At 39.2% G+C, this 21,674-nt stretch overlaps 1 long non-coding RNA gene across 4 annotated transcripts in view; it reads right to left on the bottom strand.

Moving 5' to 3' along the window:
• The window catches only part of LOC147578204 (uncharacterized), a 192,728-nt gene that overhangs the window by 46,675 nt on the left and 124,379 nt on the right, over positions 1-21,674 (bottom strand). For 2 of the 4 annotated variants that reach the window (XR_015254929.1, XR_015254931.1), the window contains exons 3-5: positions 8,835-8,991; positions 8,221-8,282; positions 3,733-4,117 (exon numbers count right to left, since the gene is read on the bottom strand). This is a non-coding gene — a long non-coding RNA (uncharacterized LOC147578204). Of the gene's footprint in view, positions 1-261; positions 693-3,732; positions 4,118-8,220; positions 8,283-8,834; positions 8,992-21,674 lie in introns of those variants that run through there. The other 2 variants (XR_015254926.1, XR_015254927.1) reach the window with 2 other exon arrangements.

Here is a 21,674-nt window from a genome sequence, read left to right as displayed (position 1 = left end):
TGGTTCGGTTGTGGATTTTTCAATCTGGCCAAATATTTGTGTTTTCACTTAAAAAATTTTTTCAAAAAGGACTGTTTGCCCTTTTCATTTTTTCTTTAAGGAACCTCTGTGCTCCACGTGGGGCTCAAACCCTGAGATCAAGAGTCACATGCTGTACCAACTGAGCCAGCCAGGAGCCCCAGCCCTAACTCTTCTTTCTCAAAGTAGTTAACATTTAAAAAATATGAATAGAAGAAAGTCATTAAATTTAAATACGTTAAATTGAGAGCAAATATTCACGGACTTTTTTATTTATATTTGTTGGGACCCACTAGACACCAGGCAGGTATAAGGAACCGAGGCCTCACACTCTGATGGGGACACAGACCAGCAATCAGGCGACAGTGCAGCTCCACTGGTCTCGATCCAAAGCACTTGGGCCACCAGTGTTTCAGAACCAACACTCTTCATGGATTTTTAGAAAACTAAAAAAATATATAACATTTAATATGCAACACCCCTGACAGAGCCTAGGGCAGCCTTCTGCAAGCATATACTGTAACATTTCTGGAGTAAAACATAACATAAATAGCTTCATGCCAGTTCAGGTCAGGTTTTGCTGCCAAATAAGGTTTGGCACTAATCATAAAATAAACTTTGTTTTTCAGAACTGCAGATAAAGACTGTGGACTCGGAAAATGGCATCATAGGTCCTAGGATAGAGAGAAAAACAGAGTACTATGGGAATATATAGGGGTGGTAGCCAACCCAGGCCGGCAGGGGGCAGATGCATTGGTGGAGAGAATTTATTTATTTAATTTTTAAATTTCCCATTGTTCATTGCAAATATATAGAAATACAATCATTTGTTCTTCTGTTCAATCATCTGTAACTTTTTTGTAGATTCCATAATGCTTTTTTAAAAAAATCTACATTTAAGTTAGTTATCATAATCGTTAGTGCAATAACAATTTCAGGAACAGATTCCAGTGATTCATCCCCCATGTATAACACCCAGTGCTCATCCCAACAAGTGCCTTCCTTAATGCCCCTTACTCATTTAGCCCATCCCTCCACCTTCAACCCCTTCCAGCAACCCTCAGTTTTTCTCTGTATTCAAGAGTTTTATGTTTTGTCCCCCTCCCTTTTTTTATATTATTTTTGCTTCCCTTCCCTTATGTTCATCTGTTTTGTATCTTTAATTCCACATGAGTGAAGTCATATGATATTTGCCTTTCTCTGACTAATTTTGTTTAGCATAAAACCTTCTAGTTCCATCCACATTGTTGCAAATGGCAAGATTTCATTCTTTATGATTGCCAAGTAATACTCCATTGTGTGTGTGTGTGTGTGTGTGTGTGTGTGTGTGTGTGTGTGTGTGTGTACCACATCTTCTTTATCCATTCATCAGCTGATGATGGACATTTAGGCTCTTTCCATAATTTGGCTATTGTTGATAGCACTGCTATAAACATTAGGGTGCATATGCCCTTTTGGAACAGCATACTTGTATCCTTTGGATAAATACCTAGCAATGCAATTGCTGGGTCATAGGGTAGTTCCATTTTTAACTTTTTGAGGAAACTCCATACTGTTTTCCAGAGTGGCTGCACCAGTTTGCATTTCCACCAGCAGTGCAAAAGAGATACTCTTTCTCTACATCCTCGTCAACATCTGTTGTTGCCTGAGTTGTTAATCTTAGCCATTCTGACTGTTGTGAGGTGGTATCTTATTGTGGTTTTGATTTGTATTTCCCTAATGATGAGTGATGTTGAGCATTTTTTCATGTGTCTGTTAGCCATCTGGATGTCTTCTTTGGAAAAGTGTCTATTCATGTCTTTTGGCCATTTCTTCACTGGATTATTTGGGTTTTTTTGGGTGTTGAGTTTGATAAGTACTTTATAGATTTTGGATACTAACTCTATCTGATATGTCATTTGCAAATATCTTTGATGGAGAGAATTTATAAGTTGGCTCATAAGTACCAATGAAACAAAAAAAATTATTGTATTATTGTTCCAGAGAGCTTTGAGAGAGGTTGGGGAAAAGATATTGCCTGGTGATGAACTTTGAGAGACTGCTTTCAAGTTTTCTTACTTGATTGCTGTGTTACACACTGTCAGAGACTTCCTATTGCTGTGTTACAAAGTTAAAAATGAAAACATTATTGTCTGGTCTATTCAATTCCCCTACTGATAGAATGAAAAATATTGCAAACAATACAGTTGTAAACAACAATGTCTTCATTTAAACACTCAACTATTTCTTGCAGGTCTATGCCATAGTTCAAAGTTTTTATACTTTCTTACTGTTCAGTTGGTCTCTCTGGCCCCAGCCAGGCTCTCTCCTACCCTACCATACAGGTGAATGTCTCATTCACTCCATGCCTGAAACCTTCAAGAGTTCCTTGTTGGAAAGAAAATTCTCTCCCTCTCATATATATATATATATATATATATATATATATATATATCAATATCATATATATATGTCTCATATATATATCTCATATATATATCTCATATGTCTCATATATATCTCATATATATATATATATATATATATATATATATATATATGATATACTATATAGACTATATAGACCAGGAGTGAGATAGCATCACACATACAAACTTGAGTAAGAGCACAAATACAAGAAAGCTTTATCAGGATTGCTAACTGGATGGTAAAAGGGCAGGAAGAGCAAACAGGATGAAGATCCAAGCTCAGGAGAGATGTATGAAGCAACATGAGCCAGACCAGGCAAGAGCTTATGCTGAACATGTCACCTGGAACTGAAGCGTATGGAAAACAGATCCAGAACTAGAATCCTCTTAACACGAGCCTAGAATATCTCAACATGTGAAATATTTGTGTGTGAAAGAGTCATTTCTAAAGTTTGTTTTCTTTAGTATTTTTAACATTCCTTTTTTTTCCCAATATAATCTGCATAAATTATTGGCACTATTTTCCAAGGTGGGTTTTACTAAATGATGCAAATCCAGGACCTGGTCAAGAGTTTGTTATACATTAATCAATCAAAAGTGTCCATTGAGCATCTACTCAAATTGACCAGAACATAAGAAAAATCTTGAGGAGAGTTGTTAGAAAAGAAAATCAGGAAGAGTCTGAACAGTATGGTTTTACTTTCTTGACTACTCAGCTTATTGGATACAAAAAGTATGTTTTAAAAATCTCACAAACCTATACAAGTTTAACAGATGTACCTTTAAAATACTTAAAAGATTTTGGGCATTCCGTGGTTCCTTCATTGCAACATATTTACAAATACAAAATTCAAAACAACAGCTACTGATTTTTCCTGGTTGGGACAAAGTTAGGGCACTGAATAGGAAAACTTCAAAGATGATCATTTGAATTATGACTATGTAAACTAGAGGAGCTTGGCCAAACATAAAAAAAAATGCAAAGTCTGTTTCATTTCTTGTTTCTCACCTCAAACTCTAATCTGAATGCAAGGACAGAAGGAAGGCGTGTAAGGCCCCTCTCCCATTTTGTTTACTTACACACTAAAAGATGATGAACCCTGATTCTGTTAGAGCCTCTTTATTGCCTCCCATCTTTTAGGTAAAATGTTCACCTAATTGGGAATTTATTTCAGTGACAATTAAAAAAAAATGTTTCAAGTGGAACCTAATGTTCTTAAGGTAAGGTTGGTATAAAACCTTAATTGGGAGTATATGGGCTGTGGGGCAGCGGCGGGGCGGGGGGGGGGGGGGGGGGGGGGGGAGGGGTGGTGGCTTGTAAAAGGGGTGATTAAATTCCTTCTTTGTGCAAACATGGGACTGAACTCCCTGAAATAACCTTAAATTTCAACACTGTATAATAGCTCTGAGAGATAGGTTTTAAAGATTAGGAAAATAAGGCTCAGAGGTGGAACCTCTTCTAAGGTCCAGTTCATGGGAGGCCCAGTCAAAATCAGAATCCAGATTCCTGACTCTGCACAGTAGGCTTTCATACCATATATGGCAGGAAATGTATTTTCTGAAGCGGATTCTCCCAAACAAATACTTACGAAGTAGTGATTTAGTCTTCTTATGGAAGTACCTGGTGAGTACGTGCATTGCGCAAGGATACAGGAGTGCACCCGTCGACCAACCATCCCGGACGTCATGGACTACATTTATGTGGAGAAGAGAGAAATAAATAAAAGAAAGAAGTAAAATATGTGAAAGTACTATGAAGAAAACTAAAGCAAGAACAAAGGTACAAAGCAAACGGAGACTGTAAATTTAAATATGTTGGTCAGAATTACCACACCGACAAAGCGCATTTGAACAGACTAGAAGAAGAGAAGAGACTGATGAGTGGATATCCGTGGGAGGCCATCCTGGGGAGGTAAACAGGTGCAAAAACCCTGCCGTGAGAGTGAGTCTAGCATGCTCAAGGAGAAACAAGAAGGGCAGTGTGGCTGGAGCGGAGTGGACAATGCAGAGGGTACAGGAGATTAGGCCAGGTTGTACCAGGCCTGTCTGGTGTTTATGTGAGCTCAGAAGCCATGGGAGAGTTTTTTAAATTAATTTATTTGTTTATTGAGAGAGAGAGAGAAAGAGAGAGAGAGGGAGAACCAGCAGGGATGGGGCAGAGAGAGGGAGGGGGACAGAGGATCCGAAGCGGGCTCTGTGCCGACAGCAAAGAGCCCATTGTGGGGCTGGAACTCAGGAACGGTGAGCTCATGACCTGAACCTAAGTTGGATGTTCAACCGCGGAGCCACCCAGGCACCCCAGCGGTGAGAGAGTTGTGAGGAGTGACAGGATATGGATTACATTATAGTTGAATCATGTTGGCTGCTCTTTGAGAGCAGTCTGGAGGTACAACTGCGGAAGCAAGACAACTGGTTAGGAATTTCCAACAATAATCAAAGTGAATGTCAGGGAGGCCAGAGAGACAGAGGAGACAGTCTTGAGAAGTTATTAATTCTGGATTGATTTTGCAGGTGGGGGTCAATAGGATTTCTTGATGGTTTGCATGTGGGTGTGAGAAAAGAGAAGAGGAGTCAAGGATGACTGCAAAGCTTTTAGGTGAGCACCTGCATCATGAAGTTGTCATTCACTGAAACAGGGGAGGCTGTGAGAGCAACAGATTTGTGGGAAGTCCAGGAGTTTGGTTTTAGACCTGCTGGGTTTTTGAGATGACATTTACAACATCCAGGTACAGGTTGAGCAGGCAGTTGGTTGGATATACAAGTCTGGAGTTCAGGAGCAAGGTTGGGACTGCACATATTTGGAAGGTCATCAGTGTATACATGTTATTCAAGCTCCAAGACTGAAAGAGGTCACCAGGGGAATGATTATGGATAGAGAAGGGGCCAGGGGACTGAACCCTGAGCGGAGGAGTCAGTGGAATGCAAGATGAACTCTTTCAAAGGCTGCTGTTTGCTGAGCTCAGATGAGGCTTGAAAACTGGTCCCTGTGCACAGTGGTGTGAATGTCATTGGTGAGCTAAGTGCAGTGTCAGTGGAACAGTGGTTTGCCAGAGTGGAGTGGGTTCAAGGACAAGGGAGGGGGAGTAGTTGGAGATAGCAAGTAGTCAGTTTCTATGTAATTGTCCTATTTTTTTGTGGTTGTTAACTATAAAAAAAGTTTTAGGGAGGACCTGGGTGGCTCAGTTGGTTGAGCGTCCAACTTTGGCTCAGGTCATGATCTCACAATTTGTGGATTCGAGCCCTGAGTTGGGCTTTCTTCTGTAAGCACAGAGCCCGCTTTGGATCCTTTGTCTACCCCACCCCTCTACCCCTCCCTGGCTTGGACTCTCTCTCTCTCTCTCAAAACAAAAAAAAAAAAGGTTTTACTAATTACAACAAGAACTGAATTGTTACTGAATGCACCTTGTATTATAGGCCCTGTGCTATGCACTTTATACATAAAAAAAAAAATTATTCCTTCCAACAAAATGTATTTCACAAATAAGAAAAGTGATATTAAAGATGTTAACTTTCCCAAGGTCACATGTGTGGTAAGGGGCACAGTTGAAATTTGAATTTAGGTTTGTTTGACTCCAAGCCTTCATCTTTAACCACTGTGCAACATGGCCTTTAGCTATTACATAGCTGCATTATGTAGCCAATTAAGTATTAAATAGCCACATAAGAGTGATTCTTTCCTGAGGTTAAAAACTAGCTTGGAAATGTTTAAAAAACAAAATTTAACCAAATAAACTTTAAAGATCTTATTGTTTTTGTTCAACAATTCATGAATGAGGTGGCATACCATCTAGCAAATAAACAGAAACTCTGAGGAACTAGACAAAACAGAAAATTTTTATAGGCAGAAGGAGGCAGGACAAAAAACTTTCTAGCAAAGAGTGGATTGTTTTAGGCAAGGTCACCTTCCTTGGGGAAGGCAGGGGTCTATCAGACAGATTACCTCACTAGCGCTGACTAGGTCATTCCAGATTGACTGGCCTAAGATTCCACTCTTGGGAGAGATTGAAGCTGTCATTAAGAAAAGTATTAAGTCTTGGTTTGGTGACATGAGCTTAGCACAAGTGACTCCATTTTGGATCTATGTGTATTTTTTAACAGAAGAAGGAATGCAGAAAGGTAAACATGTGTCTTCTTCTTCGTTGGTCAAGATATTTATTTTTTATATTTTTATTTTAGAAAGAGAGAACATGAGCAGGGAAGAGGGGCAAAGGGAGAGAGAGAGAGAGCGAGAGAGAGAGAATCCCAAGCAGGCTCTATACTCAGCACAGAGCCCAACACGGGGCTTGATCCCATGACCCTGGGTAGGATCATGACCTGAGCCAAAATCAAGAGTCACAAGCTCAACCGACTGAACCACCCAGGCACCCCCAGTCAGAGTATCCTTAATCTCTGGCAGATATAAAAGGCAGAACTGAACAGGGCTTATCATTTCAGCTGTCAGCCAACTCACAACAAGTCACCATCCATGAAACCCTTTTCAATACAAAATGGCTTGATAACCAGTTTTAGCAATATTGCTAAATCAAATAACTTGGAAAGAAATTCAGTCCTATGAGCATTAATGAAAAAGGAGGGCTGACATATGTCTATAAATCCGGTAAAGCACATACAAGGAAAGAGAATAGCTTTTTTCCTTATCTGGTCATCTATTTGCATGATGAAAAGCAGTGGTACGTACTTATCCCTCAGCAGAGAAGGGTTTTGGAAGGGAAAAATTTTGCAATACCCTATAGGCCCACTCCCTTTCCACACCCTCCATTTAATTTTGACTAATATTTTTATTTACCCAGAGCTGTTGAACACTCTGTCTTGGGCTCAGTGGGATAAGATAAAAGTAACATCAAACTGAATTGTGATGAACAACCATATGGCTCTCAAGATAAACACCTGAGTGTTATGTCTCTGTTCTGGAAGCCTGAGCTTTATAATTCTGTTACACCTGGGTCCAATACTTAAGAAAGTATCAAAGTATCAAAGTATCAAATAGACCTTCCTTAGAAACTTCTGAAAATAGTATCGTATTTTTTTTGTGTGGTGCAGGGGAACAAAAACACTGCAATTCAATATTATAATCACATATTAGGGGAAGAAAACTAGAAGAGCTGAGTAATAATAAATAGTAACAAATAGGGGAGCCTAGGCAGCTCCGTTGATTAAGCACTGGGCTCTTGACTTTGGCTTAGGTCAGGATCTCAAGGTTTGTGGGACTGAGCTCCGCAGTGTGGAGCCTGCTTGGGATTCTCTCTCTCTCCCTCTCTTTCTGCGCCTCTCCCATTCCCATGCCTTCTCCCCTCTCTCTAAATAAATAAGTAAGTAAATAAATAAATAAATAAATAAATAAATAAATAAACAAACATTAAAAAAATAGTAACAAATACTAAGGTGATCTTACAAATTAGGTAATGTATGTAAAATCATTTGGGGAGTTTTTAAGAATTCACAAACATGGGCTAGTGTTATCAGGTAAACGAAATCAAGGGATATCATGGCTACAGCCTAGAGTCTATTGACCAGGCACTTACTTTTAGTTTTATGGAAATAAAGACTTAACAGTGAAAATCTTTGCATTTGTAAAGCACTTCTCATTCTTCTAAAAAAGCTATATATGTACAAGGAAAGAAATTACAATATTATAACATTGTAAACTATGCAAAGTATCTCTGACTGTTAGGCCCTCAGTTCTTTTTCTCAAAGGCAACCACAGTTTCTAGTTTCTTATGTACCCTTCTGTAGATATACATATCTATTCATATTTCTTACCTATATCTCTGGAATAAAAATAATTGGTTCTCACCTGATAGTTTTCCTTTACTCTTTCACATTTTGTAGATTTTGGTATCATAATCGTACTCTATTCTGAAAAATAAATGGCATTATTTTTTTCTCTGAAAATATGCAAACAATTCATAACTATGTGAATATTTAAGTTGCAGTTTTATCTTCGAAGATTCACTTTACAATTTATCAAGGCAATATGCCTGACACTGTTAGAGGTCAAAACCTTACGATCAGTGTTTGCCCAGACAAAATCCTTAAATGTTTGCTGCTCAGGGTTCCTTCACTCACTGCACTCAGTAGGAAGTCAAAACCTGGTGAGAAAGCAGTGCTGATAACTTAACACTGGGCTTTTGATGAAGCCTGCTTTCCTGAATAGACCTCACGGAAGTTGTGTTAGGTCACTTGCCTTTGATTCCTGAGTCTTTCTTCTTTATATAGTCCTTAAATATTTTATGAATCAAGCAAACATTTCAATACAAAACTGAAATACACAAGCTGGGGAAGGAGAAGAAAAATGAAGTTCCCGTATCTTTTGAATATGAAGCTTCTATCTGAGGCACAGAAATGCACTGCATGATGTTTACCATTTCATTTCTTGCCGGGTACCATGAATGTTTTTCCCTGACTTACCTCGATGCTCCAGCAAGGACAGATCTGGCCAGGGGTTTTCATACTCCTTTGCCAGCTGGAGAACACTTCGATGACTCAGGACCTTCCTTCTGGCTACTGGTCAGTAGTCTTCCAAAACGTGTTTGTTTTTTAACAATAATCCGGTAGTTTTTGAGACCTTTGGAAAGAATAAAATGCAATCTATTACAGACGTAGGGAGGAATCTTTGAAAAATAAAGATTCACCATATTTATATCATCAATTTTATAATTTAATGGGAGAAAGGACAAAACACAGCTATTATGAATAGTTAAAATAACAGATTACATTTACATATAGCCAACGTATTTCAGGAAAGTGTGTGTAGAGCCCTCTGACATAGGACTTCCTCTTACTCCAATGTCCCCGCTACCCCCCTTCCTAAAACAAGAAGCCATTGACCTCATTTGTTTCTGAAATGAAACTTTCTCACTGAAAACTTTTGCTATGGCTACATAATGAAAATGCAACCATCACTGTACAAAAAAAAAAAAAAAAAATTCTCAAATATTCATATGGATTGTTTGGGACCAGGCAGATAAAACAATAGCCAATTGCATTTTTCCCCTTTTCACCTAATTGTTTTTGGTCATGGAAAGACATAGGCAAAGCTTGGCTGAATACCAGTCATTCATTCTCTATGGCTTCTCTTAAGGTTTCACCCTGCAGAGTGTGCTGGAATAAAGAAGTTCAAAATGACATTAGAAATAATGCTACTAATAATAGTATTTTTTTTAATTTTTTTAATGTTTATTTTTATTTTGGGGAGAGAGAGAGAGAAAGTGAACACAAGTGGGGGAGGGGTAGAGAGAGAGGGACACACAGAATCCGAAGCAGGCTCCAGGCTCTGAGCTGTCAGACCAGAGCCCAACACAGGGCTCGAACTCATGAACCATGAGATCATGACCTGAGCCAAAGTCGGATGCTCAACTGACTGAGCCACCCAGGTGCCCCACTAATGATAGTATTTTAACTGGAGAAAAGGATTTCTGGGATTCTGTAAAACTGGAGAAAAAGAACTGAAAAATGGGATAAAGTGGAGTTTGTCAGACACATAGAATACAGGATGAAAAAGATCATGGACTCAGATATAAAACAAGAATATGTTAGGGAGGGCACTTGTTAGGATGAGCACTGAGTGTTATATGTGAGTGATAGATCACTAAATTCTACTCCTGAAATTATTATTACAGTTTATGTTAACTAACATTGATTTAAATTTAAAAATAAATTAAAAGGGTCATCTGGGTGGCTCAGTCGGTTAAGCATCTGACTTTGGCTCAGGTCATGATCTTGCAGTTTGTGGGTATGAGTTCTGCGTTGGGCTCTGTGCTGACAGCTCAGAGCCCGGAGCCTGCTTCGGATTCTGTGTCTCCCTCTCTCTCTGCCCTTCCCTCGTGCCCTGCTCATGCTCTGTCTCTCTCCCTCTCTCAAAAATGAATAAATATTTTTAAGGAAATTTTTAATTAAAAAATAAAAATAAATTAAACATAAAAATAAAATAAGCTTTTAAGTTAGATATAGAAATACTTAGTTAATCCCAAATAATCTCATTTCAAGATCTTGTTTATAGTCAACTGCTTCCTATTCAAAAGTTACATTAAAAGTCAATGGATTTCTTTTTTTTTTCTTTTCTTTTTTTTTTTTTTTTTTTTAGTCAATGGATTTCTAAGGGTGCCTGGGGGGCTCAGTCGGTTGAGTGTCTGACTTTGGCTCAGGTCATGATCTCACAGGTTTTGAGTTCGAGCCCTGCATTGGGCTCTCCGCTGTCAATGCAGAGCCTGCTTCAGATCTCCACACTCTCTCTCACTCTCTCAAAAATAAATAAACATTAAAACATAAAACAAGAATACGAAGCTACTTAAATTAAGTGAAAAGAGGGGAAAAAAAGATGCAGTCATACCTGAGTTATGATCTCTACTTCTTAATGATTATATAAATCCAATACTGTATTTAAATATGCTACAGAAATCGGGGCACCTGGGCATCGGTTAAGCATCGGTTAAGCATCGACTTCGGCTTGGGTCATGATCTCACGGTTCATGGGTTTGAGCCCCGCGTCCGGCTCTGTGCTGTCAGCTCGGAGCCTGGAGCCTACTTCAGATTCTGTGTCTCCCTCTCTCTCTGCCCTTCCCCCGCTCACACTCTGTCTCTCTCTCTCTCAAAAATAAATAAAAAACGTTAAAAAAATTAAAAAAAAAATAAGTGTGCTACAGAAATAAATAACGGGTTGACTTTCACTTTGCTCTACACCAAAGACAGAGTACCATGGACAGTGTAGGGGAAAAGCTCCTACTTACTGTTTCCTTTCTTTTCTGAGAGTACAGATTGTTTTTTTTAAGTTCTCAGGAGAAAAAAAACTACCAGATTTGTGTGGGCTGCTCTCCTCTCACCTCATCCTTAGACCCGGTTTAAGCTTTAATCCTCGTCCCTTCAAAGAGTACAGCATTTCAATTCATTTCAGAGCACAGGATTGGTGCTGATGAAAATGGGACCAAAATAAAAGAAGAGAGATTAGTGATGCTGAGAAATGTCCATTGTGAGCACTGTAAGAACCCTGAACCAGTCAGCCAGGGCCTACTGAAGCTGCCTGCTGCTATTTCCAGGAAATTGTACTGTAAATTGTACAAAGTACAGCACTGGAACAGAAGGGAGTAGGGTATGTGTCATCGACTATGAAGATGGAGAAAAAAAAATTCTGTGTAAAATAAAGTAAGGACTCTCCAAAGAAAATAGAGATTCGGACATTCAAATATATATGCACTTCCCACACCCACACAAACTGGGCGAATAAAAAAGAGCTCCTTAAAACCTAATTCAAAAACAGTGTGCCAATTACAGGCTGTACTCTTCTACAAGACAGATAATAAGTTATATGCCCTGCCCATGACAGCGAAGACAATTGTTCCAAAGATCTGGTCACTAAACGCTTTGGGAAAAAAAAAAAAAAATCTGAGCATAATTACATCAGCATATGGACTCTGGAAAATTTCTTCTACCGTAATAAGTTCAGATGGACGTTTCCTGTTTCACGTTTCTAGTACACGTTGTCTTTTAGACAATAACAATGTGAAACAATAGTTTGGCATGAGTTCAACGCATACTAAGAAATGTCCTGACCCTTGAAGGCTGGGATGAGTCAGCCTTAAATGGCAAAGAGAATAAAATTTGAGAAGCCGACACATCTCTGACTTCAATCTTGCAAATTTCTTTACCAGTAAAGAGTTCTTATGTTTAACATTTACATTTAGACAGACAGCATTTAGGCTTGTTTCTGCATAATCTGGCTTTGAAAAAAATTGTTTGTAAGGCAAAACTGCAATACAGAAAAAGGATATGGTGGCAATTCCTCTCAAACTGTTAACAAGGACCAGCCTTTGCTTCCACTATTCAACCTCCTGCCCCTCTTCTGTGTAGTCAGTCTAAGTGAAAATGGGCTTCCCTACCCCTCATCAAGCCTTGCAAACCCCTGGGAATCCTTACCCTTTCGATGGGCCTTACTACTACTTTGAACACCATGAGACAGAGCCAGTCAGTACTGGGCCCCTCTTAAACTTGGTAGTTCTCACATCCATCTTCTTTGACGTTCGACTGGGACCCTCAGTACATGTTGGCATCAAAGCAACCTATGCCAATTTAACATTTGGACCAGTCATTTCCAATGACATCTCTCATCTCTAATGTTCTGCCACTTAGTTAAGAAAGTAGATGAAGAGGGCTTTCTGAAATCAGGCCGAGCCTGCAGAGGCTCCAACAGTGGGACCAGCATTAGGAGGGGCAGAATCTGAGATGAGAAGTTGCAAAGTGGTAAGGATTGACAATGGGGGGAAAGGGCAGGCAATGACAGGAGGGTTGTCTTTTAGCCAGTGCCACAGAATTACCAGGATGAGAGAGCCAGAAGTCATCCTTGACCAACCCTTCTCTTTCACTTTCCACATACGACCAATCCTCAACTTCGCCTCATTTTTTATTCTGAAGGACAAAAAGACCTGCTATTTTTCCCCCTAAATAATTCAGTTTTATTTCTTAAAAATTATAAATTATCTATGTCTATTTTCAAATTTCAAAATAATATAGAAAGATACAGAGGAAAAAGTAAAAATCATCTCCAACTCTACTCTCTAGAAATAGGCGCTGTTTTAACATTTTGTTGAAAAGCCTTACAGATCTCTCTCTCTATATATATACCCATGCACATTCCTGCACACTCATATAGACACTTTACAGAAAGTGAGGCATATTATATAGAATTCAATAATCTTTTGTTTTCATTTAGTAGTGGGTCATGAGTGTCTTCCTATTTCAATTAATATAGAGTTATACAATCATTTTTAGTGGTTGCACAATATTCCATTGAGGGGATATATCATAATTTATTTAACAAATTTTCCATCGAAGGAAATTATTATTTTTTTCATTTTTGACTGTTATTGACAGCACTAATACTAATATCTTGTACATGCTATTATGAGACCTTCTTTTACTAATCTGATAATGAAAAATAGCTCTCATCTTCTCATTTCTATTTTTTGATCTTTGGCAAGGTTTTTAACATTTTGCAGACCATTTATATTCTTTGACAAATTGCTGTGTCTATTTTTTCTAGTAGAATGCTTTCTCTTGGTGAGTCATAATCCTTTGTATATTAAAGATATCATCATTCATAAATGTGTCACCCATTTTTTCCCAGTTTGTTCTTTGCTTGTTAAACTTAATTTTATGATTATTTTTGCTGAAGCATTCACTTTTTACATAGTCTAATTTATCGGTAACTTAATTTTTGATTTAGGCCTACCGATTTAATCTCCTAACATTCCTACCAGCACTACTCAGATCCTTCGTCATCTTTCTCTCAGATAACTAGAAGAGTCCAAATTGGCCTCCCTCTCTTTGCCTCCTAAAATCTACACTCCACACAGCTGTCAGAGTGGTCTTTTTTAAAAAATATTTTAAGGTGTTTTATTTATTTTTGAGGGAGAGAGCAGGGAAGGGGCAGAGAGAGAGGGAGACAGAGGATTCGATGTAGGCTCTGAGCTGAGAGTGGAGCTCTACGTGGGGCTTAAAGTCATGAACCATGAGATCATGACCTGAGGCAAGGTCAGATGCTTAAGTGACTCAGCCACCCAGGTGGCCCAGAGTGGTCTTTTTAAATGAAAATGTGGCCAGGTCATCTTCTGCTTAAGACTGCTCAGTGGTGTCTGTCTCAAATTGGGTATTCATACAGCTCTTCCAGGAGTCGAGGAAATAACAACTAACCGTGGCAAATATTCCTGGAGCATTATTTATTTGTGAAGATTTTTAAAGAAGAAAGCACAATATTTTTATTTTAAGAAAGACACAAATATATTATACAGCAGGATTCAAACTTCAATTGAATTTTTAAAATAAACCAGAATTTTCAAAGGAATATCAAGAATTTAAGTGGCGATGGTTTAAAGGCGATAGATATGGAGAACAGAGCTTAACCTCCTTCACATGTGTGGCAGGGAGGACCTTGCATTCACCAAAATCCATTGCCTTTTCCTTCCAATTGCATAGATTTCCCAGCCTCCCTTGGAGTCGGGTGTGATTATGTGATTGAATTCTGGCCAGTGGAATGTGGGAAGTCAGGGCGGTCATGTGACTTACTGTCCAAGTCAGGACACGGCTAAGAGTGAAAGAGGACAGTATTAATTGTTGCCCTGGGAATTCAGGCATACATTGGGACGTATGATCATCACTGGGAGACGTGATGTGTGCCTTCCCAAGATGGGTCCAATCCTAACTCCCCCGTCTCTTCTATAGTCAGCTAGCAGATGCAGAAGCTGCAAGCAGAAGACTCAATGCTTTGGCTAGAACCAGAGGGTGGAAGGCTTGCGCCAACTGCCTCCAGGAATGAGAACTTCACTCCTAGCATTTCAGACCCTTGTTGGTGACAGCAGTTCTTATCCTGCTAGTACAACACGGAGCACAGGGTTTCCCGTGGTGTGGCCTCTCCCCAGCCCCTCCAGTCTTACCTTTCATCACTCTCTAGCTGGAACATAAGCTCTAGCAAAGTGAATGGCTCTCGCTCATACATTTCCAAATACCTGTTAAGGTGTCAGTCTCTGCCACTAGTTAGAGAACTTCTTGACAACAGCAGCAGCATCATAGATTTCACGAATATCTTTTGGATGAGGAAATATTTAGCCACATAAGAAATGAAATCTTCCAATAGTAGCATTTCATGTCCAGAAACAAAACCATCAGAACTATGCAGCTCATGGAAGATCTTATATCTGCAAAGCCATGTTCAAATTCAAGATTTTGGAAAAGGAGCTACACGTTTTTGTAGCCCTCAAATATGAATGCAAAAATATCCTTCCTCTTAGACTTCACCATTCCTTTATCTTCATCTCTTCCCCCATCCCATATGCAAACACACACACACACACACACACACACACACACACACTTGCTTACCTCCTCCTGGGGGAATATTTGACTTAATTAACAATAGTATAATAAGTTTGAAGGAAAATAAAGAATTAAGATTTTAAGTTCAGATCCTAATGCTAGCCAATAATCCCTACATGAGGTGCTGTGGCCCAGCAGGGGGATTTGCCGCTTCTGCTTCCCAAGATGATTAAGAGTTGATGTATAATTGACAATGATGTACACTAGAGCATGTTATCAAGAAAGGGGTTTTGCCTGCATGATTTAATTAACATTAATGGTAGTTAAGCTGTACACACAGACCATAATGTTCTTTTTGCTCTAAGAGAAAGGAGGGGCTTTCACTACCTAGATTGTGAAATATTGATTAATTCATATATACTCAAACATTCATCTAAAAATGGAATAATTCAAGTTGTCAGTCCTTCCCCCTCATCCACATACAAAAACACAATGGCAGTCCTGAGAAGAATAAGAGTGATGAGGGGGTGGAAACGAGGAAGGAGGGCAAGAGCAAAGAGAGGAGAACACAGCAAATGAAGTATGTCAAGCTACACCCACAGACACACAACACCCACACAAAATCATGCACACACACACACACACAATACCCACTCTACTAATTAATGCAGCTTTGCTTTCACGTCAAATATTAGGGAAACATTAATTAGAGAGAAATCTCATTAATCCATTTCCCAGTTCATTAATTATGCATCAATGCCAAGTTTTTGTTGGCCTGACATAAAATAATCCTATTCCAATGAAGATCTCATGCTGCATATTACATTACAACTATGGGGCTTTCCTGACTCTTTGGGATCGTATTCGGGATCCACTCAATTCATATGTTGTATATATTTGTGTCCCCTAATAAGTATTCTGGGATTAGGATATATCTGTCCTTTAAGCTAACAACTATTTCTCAGCTAATACTTCATCCATCTTTGTCACAGTTACATTAGGAATTCTGTTCAGCATGAAAAAAAAAAGCAACACAACATTGTGAATATAATTAATGCCACTAAATTATACACTTAAAATGGTTAAAATGATAAATTTAATGTGATATATGTTTTACCATAATAAAAATATTTTTAAAAAACAAAGAACAGATATAGATTTTTTTTTTAATTTTTAATGTTTATTTATTTTTGAGGAAGAAAGAGAGACACAGCGTGAGCAGGGGAGGGGCAGAAAGAGAGGGAGACACAGCATCTGAAACAGGCTCCAGGCTCTGAGCTGTCAGCACAGAGGCTGACACGGGGCTCGAACTCATGGACCACGAGATCATGACCTGAGTCGAAGTCGGACACTTAACCAACTGAGCCACCCAGGCTCCCCCCGCGATTTTTTAAATTTATTTTTAAAATTTTATTTAAATCCAAATTAGTTACCATACAGAGTAAATAATGGCTTCAGAAGTAGAATTTAGTGATTCATCACTTACATATAACACCCAGTGCTCATCCCAAAAAGTGTCTTCCTTAATGCCCATCACCCATTTAGCCCATCCCCCCCCCCCCGTAACCCCTCCTGAAACTCTCAGTTTGTTCTCTGTATATAAGAGTCTCTTATGGTTTGCTTCCCTCTCTGTTTTTATTTTATTTTTTCTTCCCCTCTCTTATGTTCATCTGTTTTTGTTTCTTTTTAAATTTTTTTAAATGTTTATTTATTTTTGAGAGACAGAGAGAAAGAGAGACTGTGAGCGGGGGAGGAGCAGAGAGAGAGGGAAACAGAATCAGAAGGAGGCTCCAGGCTCTGAGCTGTCAGCACAGAGGCCGATGCAGGGTTCGAACTCACGAGCTGTGAAATCATGACCTGAGCTGAAGCTGGACGCTCAACCAACTCAGCCACCGAGGCACCCACCCCCATCTGTTTTCTTTCTTAAATTCCACATATAAGTGAAATTGTGATATTTCTTTCTCTAAATTATTTCGCTTAGCATAATACACTTTAGTTCCATCCACGTTGTTGCAAATGGCAAAATTTCATTCTTTTGATCACCAACTAATACTCCATTGTATATGTATACCACATCTTCTTTACCCATCCATCCATCTATGGACATTGGGCTCTTTCCATACTTTGGTTATTGTCGATAGTGCTGCTATAAACATTGGGGTGCGTGTGTCCCTTTGAAACAGCATTTTTGTATCCTTTGGATAAATACCTAGTAGTATAATTGCTGGGTCATAGGGTAGCTCGATGTTTAATTTTTTGATGAACCTCCGTACTGTTTTCCAGAGTGGCTGTACCACTTTGCATTCCCACCAGCAGTGCAAAAGTGTTCCCCTTTCTCCACATCCTCACCAACACCTGTGGCTTCCTGAGTTGTTAATTTTAGCCAGATAAAAGCTATAGATTTTTGAAAAAGTTAAGCTATAGGGGGACTATAAATATAAAAAAATTAGCTTATGACAACAAGTACTCCCAAAAGACCTCAGAATGTATTTCCTTTTGTACAGAGGAAATATGAGTTGAACTTCAGAGCCCAGACAAACTCACATGTGCTATTTGCAAAGAGATTTTGGAAAAGCAAAGATGTTTGGCCTCAACAACAAATATTAACTGAGCATCCATAAGAGTTTTAGCACTATACTAGTTAATTTGGGACTACCTATATTTAACTATGTTTAGTCTCCTAACATATTCTTCTCTATATTCCTAGCTGATTCCTAGAGGGACTGGATGGCACTACTCCCTCTGACCCAACTACAAGTAAAGGTTAAAAGGTTTACTAGACTTGGAGTAAGTAGATAAAAGTTAGGAGCTTCTTCCACGAATGGTTGGGCCTACTCTTTCTACAGTGAATAAGTCTCACTTTTGAGGAGAGTTTCAGATCCATAAAGTGCTCCATACTTAATAAATACTAAAGTGTCACACTTTCAGTGGGTACACAGTAACTGTAACTGACTCAGTAACCTGTCCCAACACTTTAATCAAGATATCCAGTATTAAATGTCACCAAATCCTGTCTTCAAGGTGCAAACTGATTGACTCTGGGGTCTGGAAAAGAATTTTCTACTTAATATCACACAACTGAATTTGCTGCAAAAATGTTATATGGAGTTAATCTGAGGTGAAATTTGGGCCAGTACATCAAAATGAGATTGAAATAAGAAAGAAAAGGGGCCCCTGGGTGGTTCAGTTGGTTAAGCGTCTGACTTGGGCTCAGGTCACGATCTCACCGTGGTGGGTTTGAGTCCTGTGTCAGGCTCTGTGCTGACAGCTCAGAGCCTGGAGCCTGCTTTGGATTCTCTCTCTCTCTCTCTCTCTCTCTCTCTCTCTCTCTCTCTCCCTGTCCCCCCTCTCCCCACCGCCCCCGCTGGTGCTCTGTCTCTCTCTCTCTCAAAAATAAATAAACATTAAAAAAACATTTTTTTTTAAAAAAAGAAAGAAGAAATAGAAAAAGATACAATAAAGTCTCTCTTAACAATTATTTGATTCTTCTAATTTTTCACCATGGAAATATTGCTAATTTGTATATTTATTTCAAGAAAAATAAACTACCAGTACCTGAAGAAAATTACACACAACTGTTAGTTAAATCCCACTAGTTAGTTTAACTAGTTGTTAAATCCCACTAGTCACTTTTCCTTAAACTTCCTACAAGTCTTAATCTTATCTACCATTTTTACCAACAGGCTGATTTACCTAAATTCTCTTCTTCCATTTGTATATATATGTATCCAATCTGCCTTCTCTGGTGAGGGGTTGTTGTCTGTGATCAGTCCAGCCTGTAAGAGACCAAGAAAGAAGATAGAAGATAGAAGATAGGAGACAGAAGATAGAAGACAGAAGACAGAAGGGGCACCTGGGTGGTTCAGTCGGTTAAGCGTCTGATTTCAGCTCAGGTCATGATATTACAGTTCATGAGTTTGAGCCCTCCGTTGGGCTCTGTGCTGACAGCTCAGAGCCTGGAGCCTGCTTCACATTCTGTGTCTCCCTCTCTCTCTGCCCCTCCCCCACTTGCTCTCTCTCTCTTTCTCAAAAATAATAAACATTAAAAAATTTTTTGAAAAAAGAAGTTAGAAGACAGAAGACAAAAGTGCCTTTTGTGCAGCACTGAATCCTGTGTGGAATGAGACAGAAAGCACCAAATGTTATCTTCAGGAAAGACTACTGAGAGAAGTACCTCTCAGCATACAAATGCTCATCAAAGCAAGTCAGAAGGTGCATCGGAGATTAACGAGATCCTTGTTGGGGAAACAAGTGGTCAGAGAACAGGAAGCAGCAGCAGGTCCAAATGGGTGAGCTGCATTTTTGTATGTTTCTTAGCATAATGCTGTGTAAGCAGACCCAATTTATCTGACCAAGAGGGTTAGGACAGATGATGTTCCAATACCCTCAACATGGATCAACTAATATTTGTGTAGCATTTTTATTTTATTTTATTTTTTTCCAACGTTTATTTATTTTTGGGACAGAGAGAGACAGAGCATGAACGGGGGAGGGGCAGAGAGAGAGGGAGACACAGAATCGGAAACAGGCTCCAGGCTCCGAGCCATCAGCCCAGAGCCTGACGCGGGGCTCGAACTCACGGACCGCGAGATCGTGACCTGACTGAAGTCGGACGCTTAACCGACTGCGCCACCCAGGCGCCCCTGTGTAGCATTTTTAAGTTCCCCAAGAAGTTTCAATTGTATCATCTCAAATGTCCCTTGAATCAATCCTGTGATGTAGATATTAATAATATCCACATTTACAGGTTAAAGATAGGAATGAAGACTGTCATTCCACTATAGAAACAGCATCTGGAGCTTGGACTCCACTCATCAAGTCATGTAGAAGCCACCATATCTCTGTCTAGATGCACGTTGGAGTAGCCAGTCTAATAATCTATTTCCTGCTGACCACCTACTGACTGGATAGTCAGAGAAGCATCTGTAATAAGAACTGCACTCAGGCTGAGAGGACAATGAGATCTGGGAGATCTTGGTGAACCTTCTGAGATCTCAGTGTCTCACTTAAAAGGTCCTAAAAGAAAGGTAGTGGGAAGGAGTGGCCAAGTATGAGACCTTATTAAGTTGTCCACTGATAAATCTCCAATTTTTATTTTATTTTATTTTATTTTATTTTTAATTTTTTTTTTCAACTTTTTTTTATTTATTTTTGGGACAGAGAGAGACAGAGCATGAACGGGGGAGGGGCAGAGAGAGAGGGAGACACAGAATCGGAAACAGGCTCCAGGCTCCGAGCCATCAGCCCAGAGCCTGACGCGGGGCTCGAACTCACGGACCGCGAGATCGTGACCTGGCTGAAGTCAGACGCTTAACCGACTGCGCCACCCAGGCGCCCCTCTCCAATTTTTAATGGAAAGATTACAGAGTGGGATGCCTGGGTGGCTCAGTCAGTTAAGTGTCCAACTCTTGATTTTGGATCGGGTCATGATCTCGTGGTTCACAGGTTCGAGCCCCATGTCGGGCTCCACGCTGATAGTGCGGAGCTTGTTTGGGATTCTCTCTCTCTCTTGCTTGGGATTCTCTCTCTCTCTCTCTCTCTCTCTCTCTCCCTCTCTTTGCCTTTTCCCCACTCATGTTCTCTTTCTCACTCTCTCTCTCTCTGTCTCTCAAAATAAATAAGTAATCTTAAAAAAATAAAATAAAAAAAGTGTTAGGGAATAAATCATTTTTAAAACTAAAGAAAGGGGGCGCTTGGGTGGCTCAGTCGGTTGAATGTCCGACTTCGGCTCAGGTCATGATCTCACAGCTTGTGAGTTCAAGCCCCGCGTCGGGCTCTGTGCTGACAGCTCAGAGCCTGGAGCCTGCTTCTGCTTCTGTGTCTCCCTCTCTCTCTGCCCCTAACCCACTCACATTCTGTCTCTGTCTCTCTCAAAAATAAATAAACATTAAAAAAATTTTTTTTTTTAAAACTAAAGAAAGATTACAGAGTGATTTGGGGCATATAACTCAGAAGCAATGGAAAGGGTTTAAGAAAATTCCCATTTAAACAAACAAAAAGCCCTCCTTCCAGAGCCATCTACTTATGTACATGAATAAGGCTTCTTAGGATATACAACTACAAAAATAAAACTAGAGGTTTTATTGATACCAAACTTGTCTCATTCTAGCAAAAAGCAATAACTATTCATGAATAGATACATTAACTAAGTGTAAAAGAAAATAAAAGCCCTAAAATAAAAGGAAAAAAAGGTAAAATTTGAAAAATTTAAAGCCTAATTCACCTCACAGCCATCTCATTGAGATGTATTTCTAATAAAATTATGTATACCTTTAGGTCAAATAGTAAAACTTCTTTTGATCAACTGTATATTAATAATAATTGTAATGGTGACTCATTTCAGAAAATGTTTGGGCCTCATGGTTACAGGAAATATTTTTAATTTTAAATCTTAATCTATAGAAATATTTTTGTTGAAATAAAACATAATAGGTTCATCAATAAAAG

The sequence above is a fragment of the Puma concolor genome, chromosome C1 (genome assembly GCF_028749965.1).
Source record: "Puma concolor isolate L17-30 chromosome C1, mPumCon1.1.hap2, whole genome shotgun sequence".
Taxonomy (NCBI): Eukaryota; Metazoa; Chordata; class Mammalia; order Carnivora; family Felidae; genus Puma; species Puma concolor.
The sequence above is the reverse complement of the archived record's forward strand: the minus strand, read 5'-3'. Positions and strand labels throughout refer to the sequence as shown.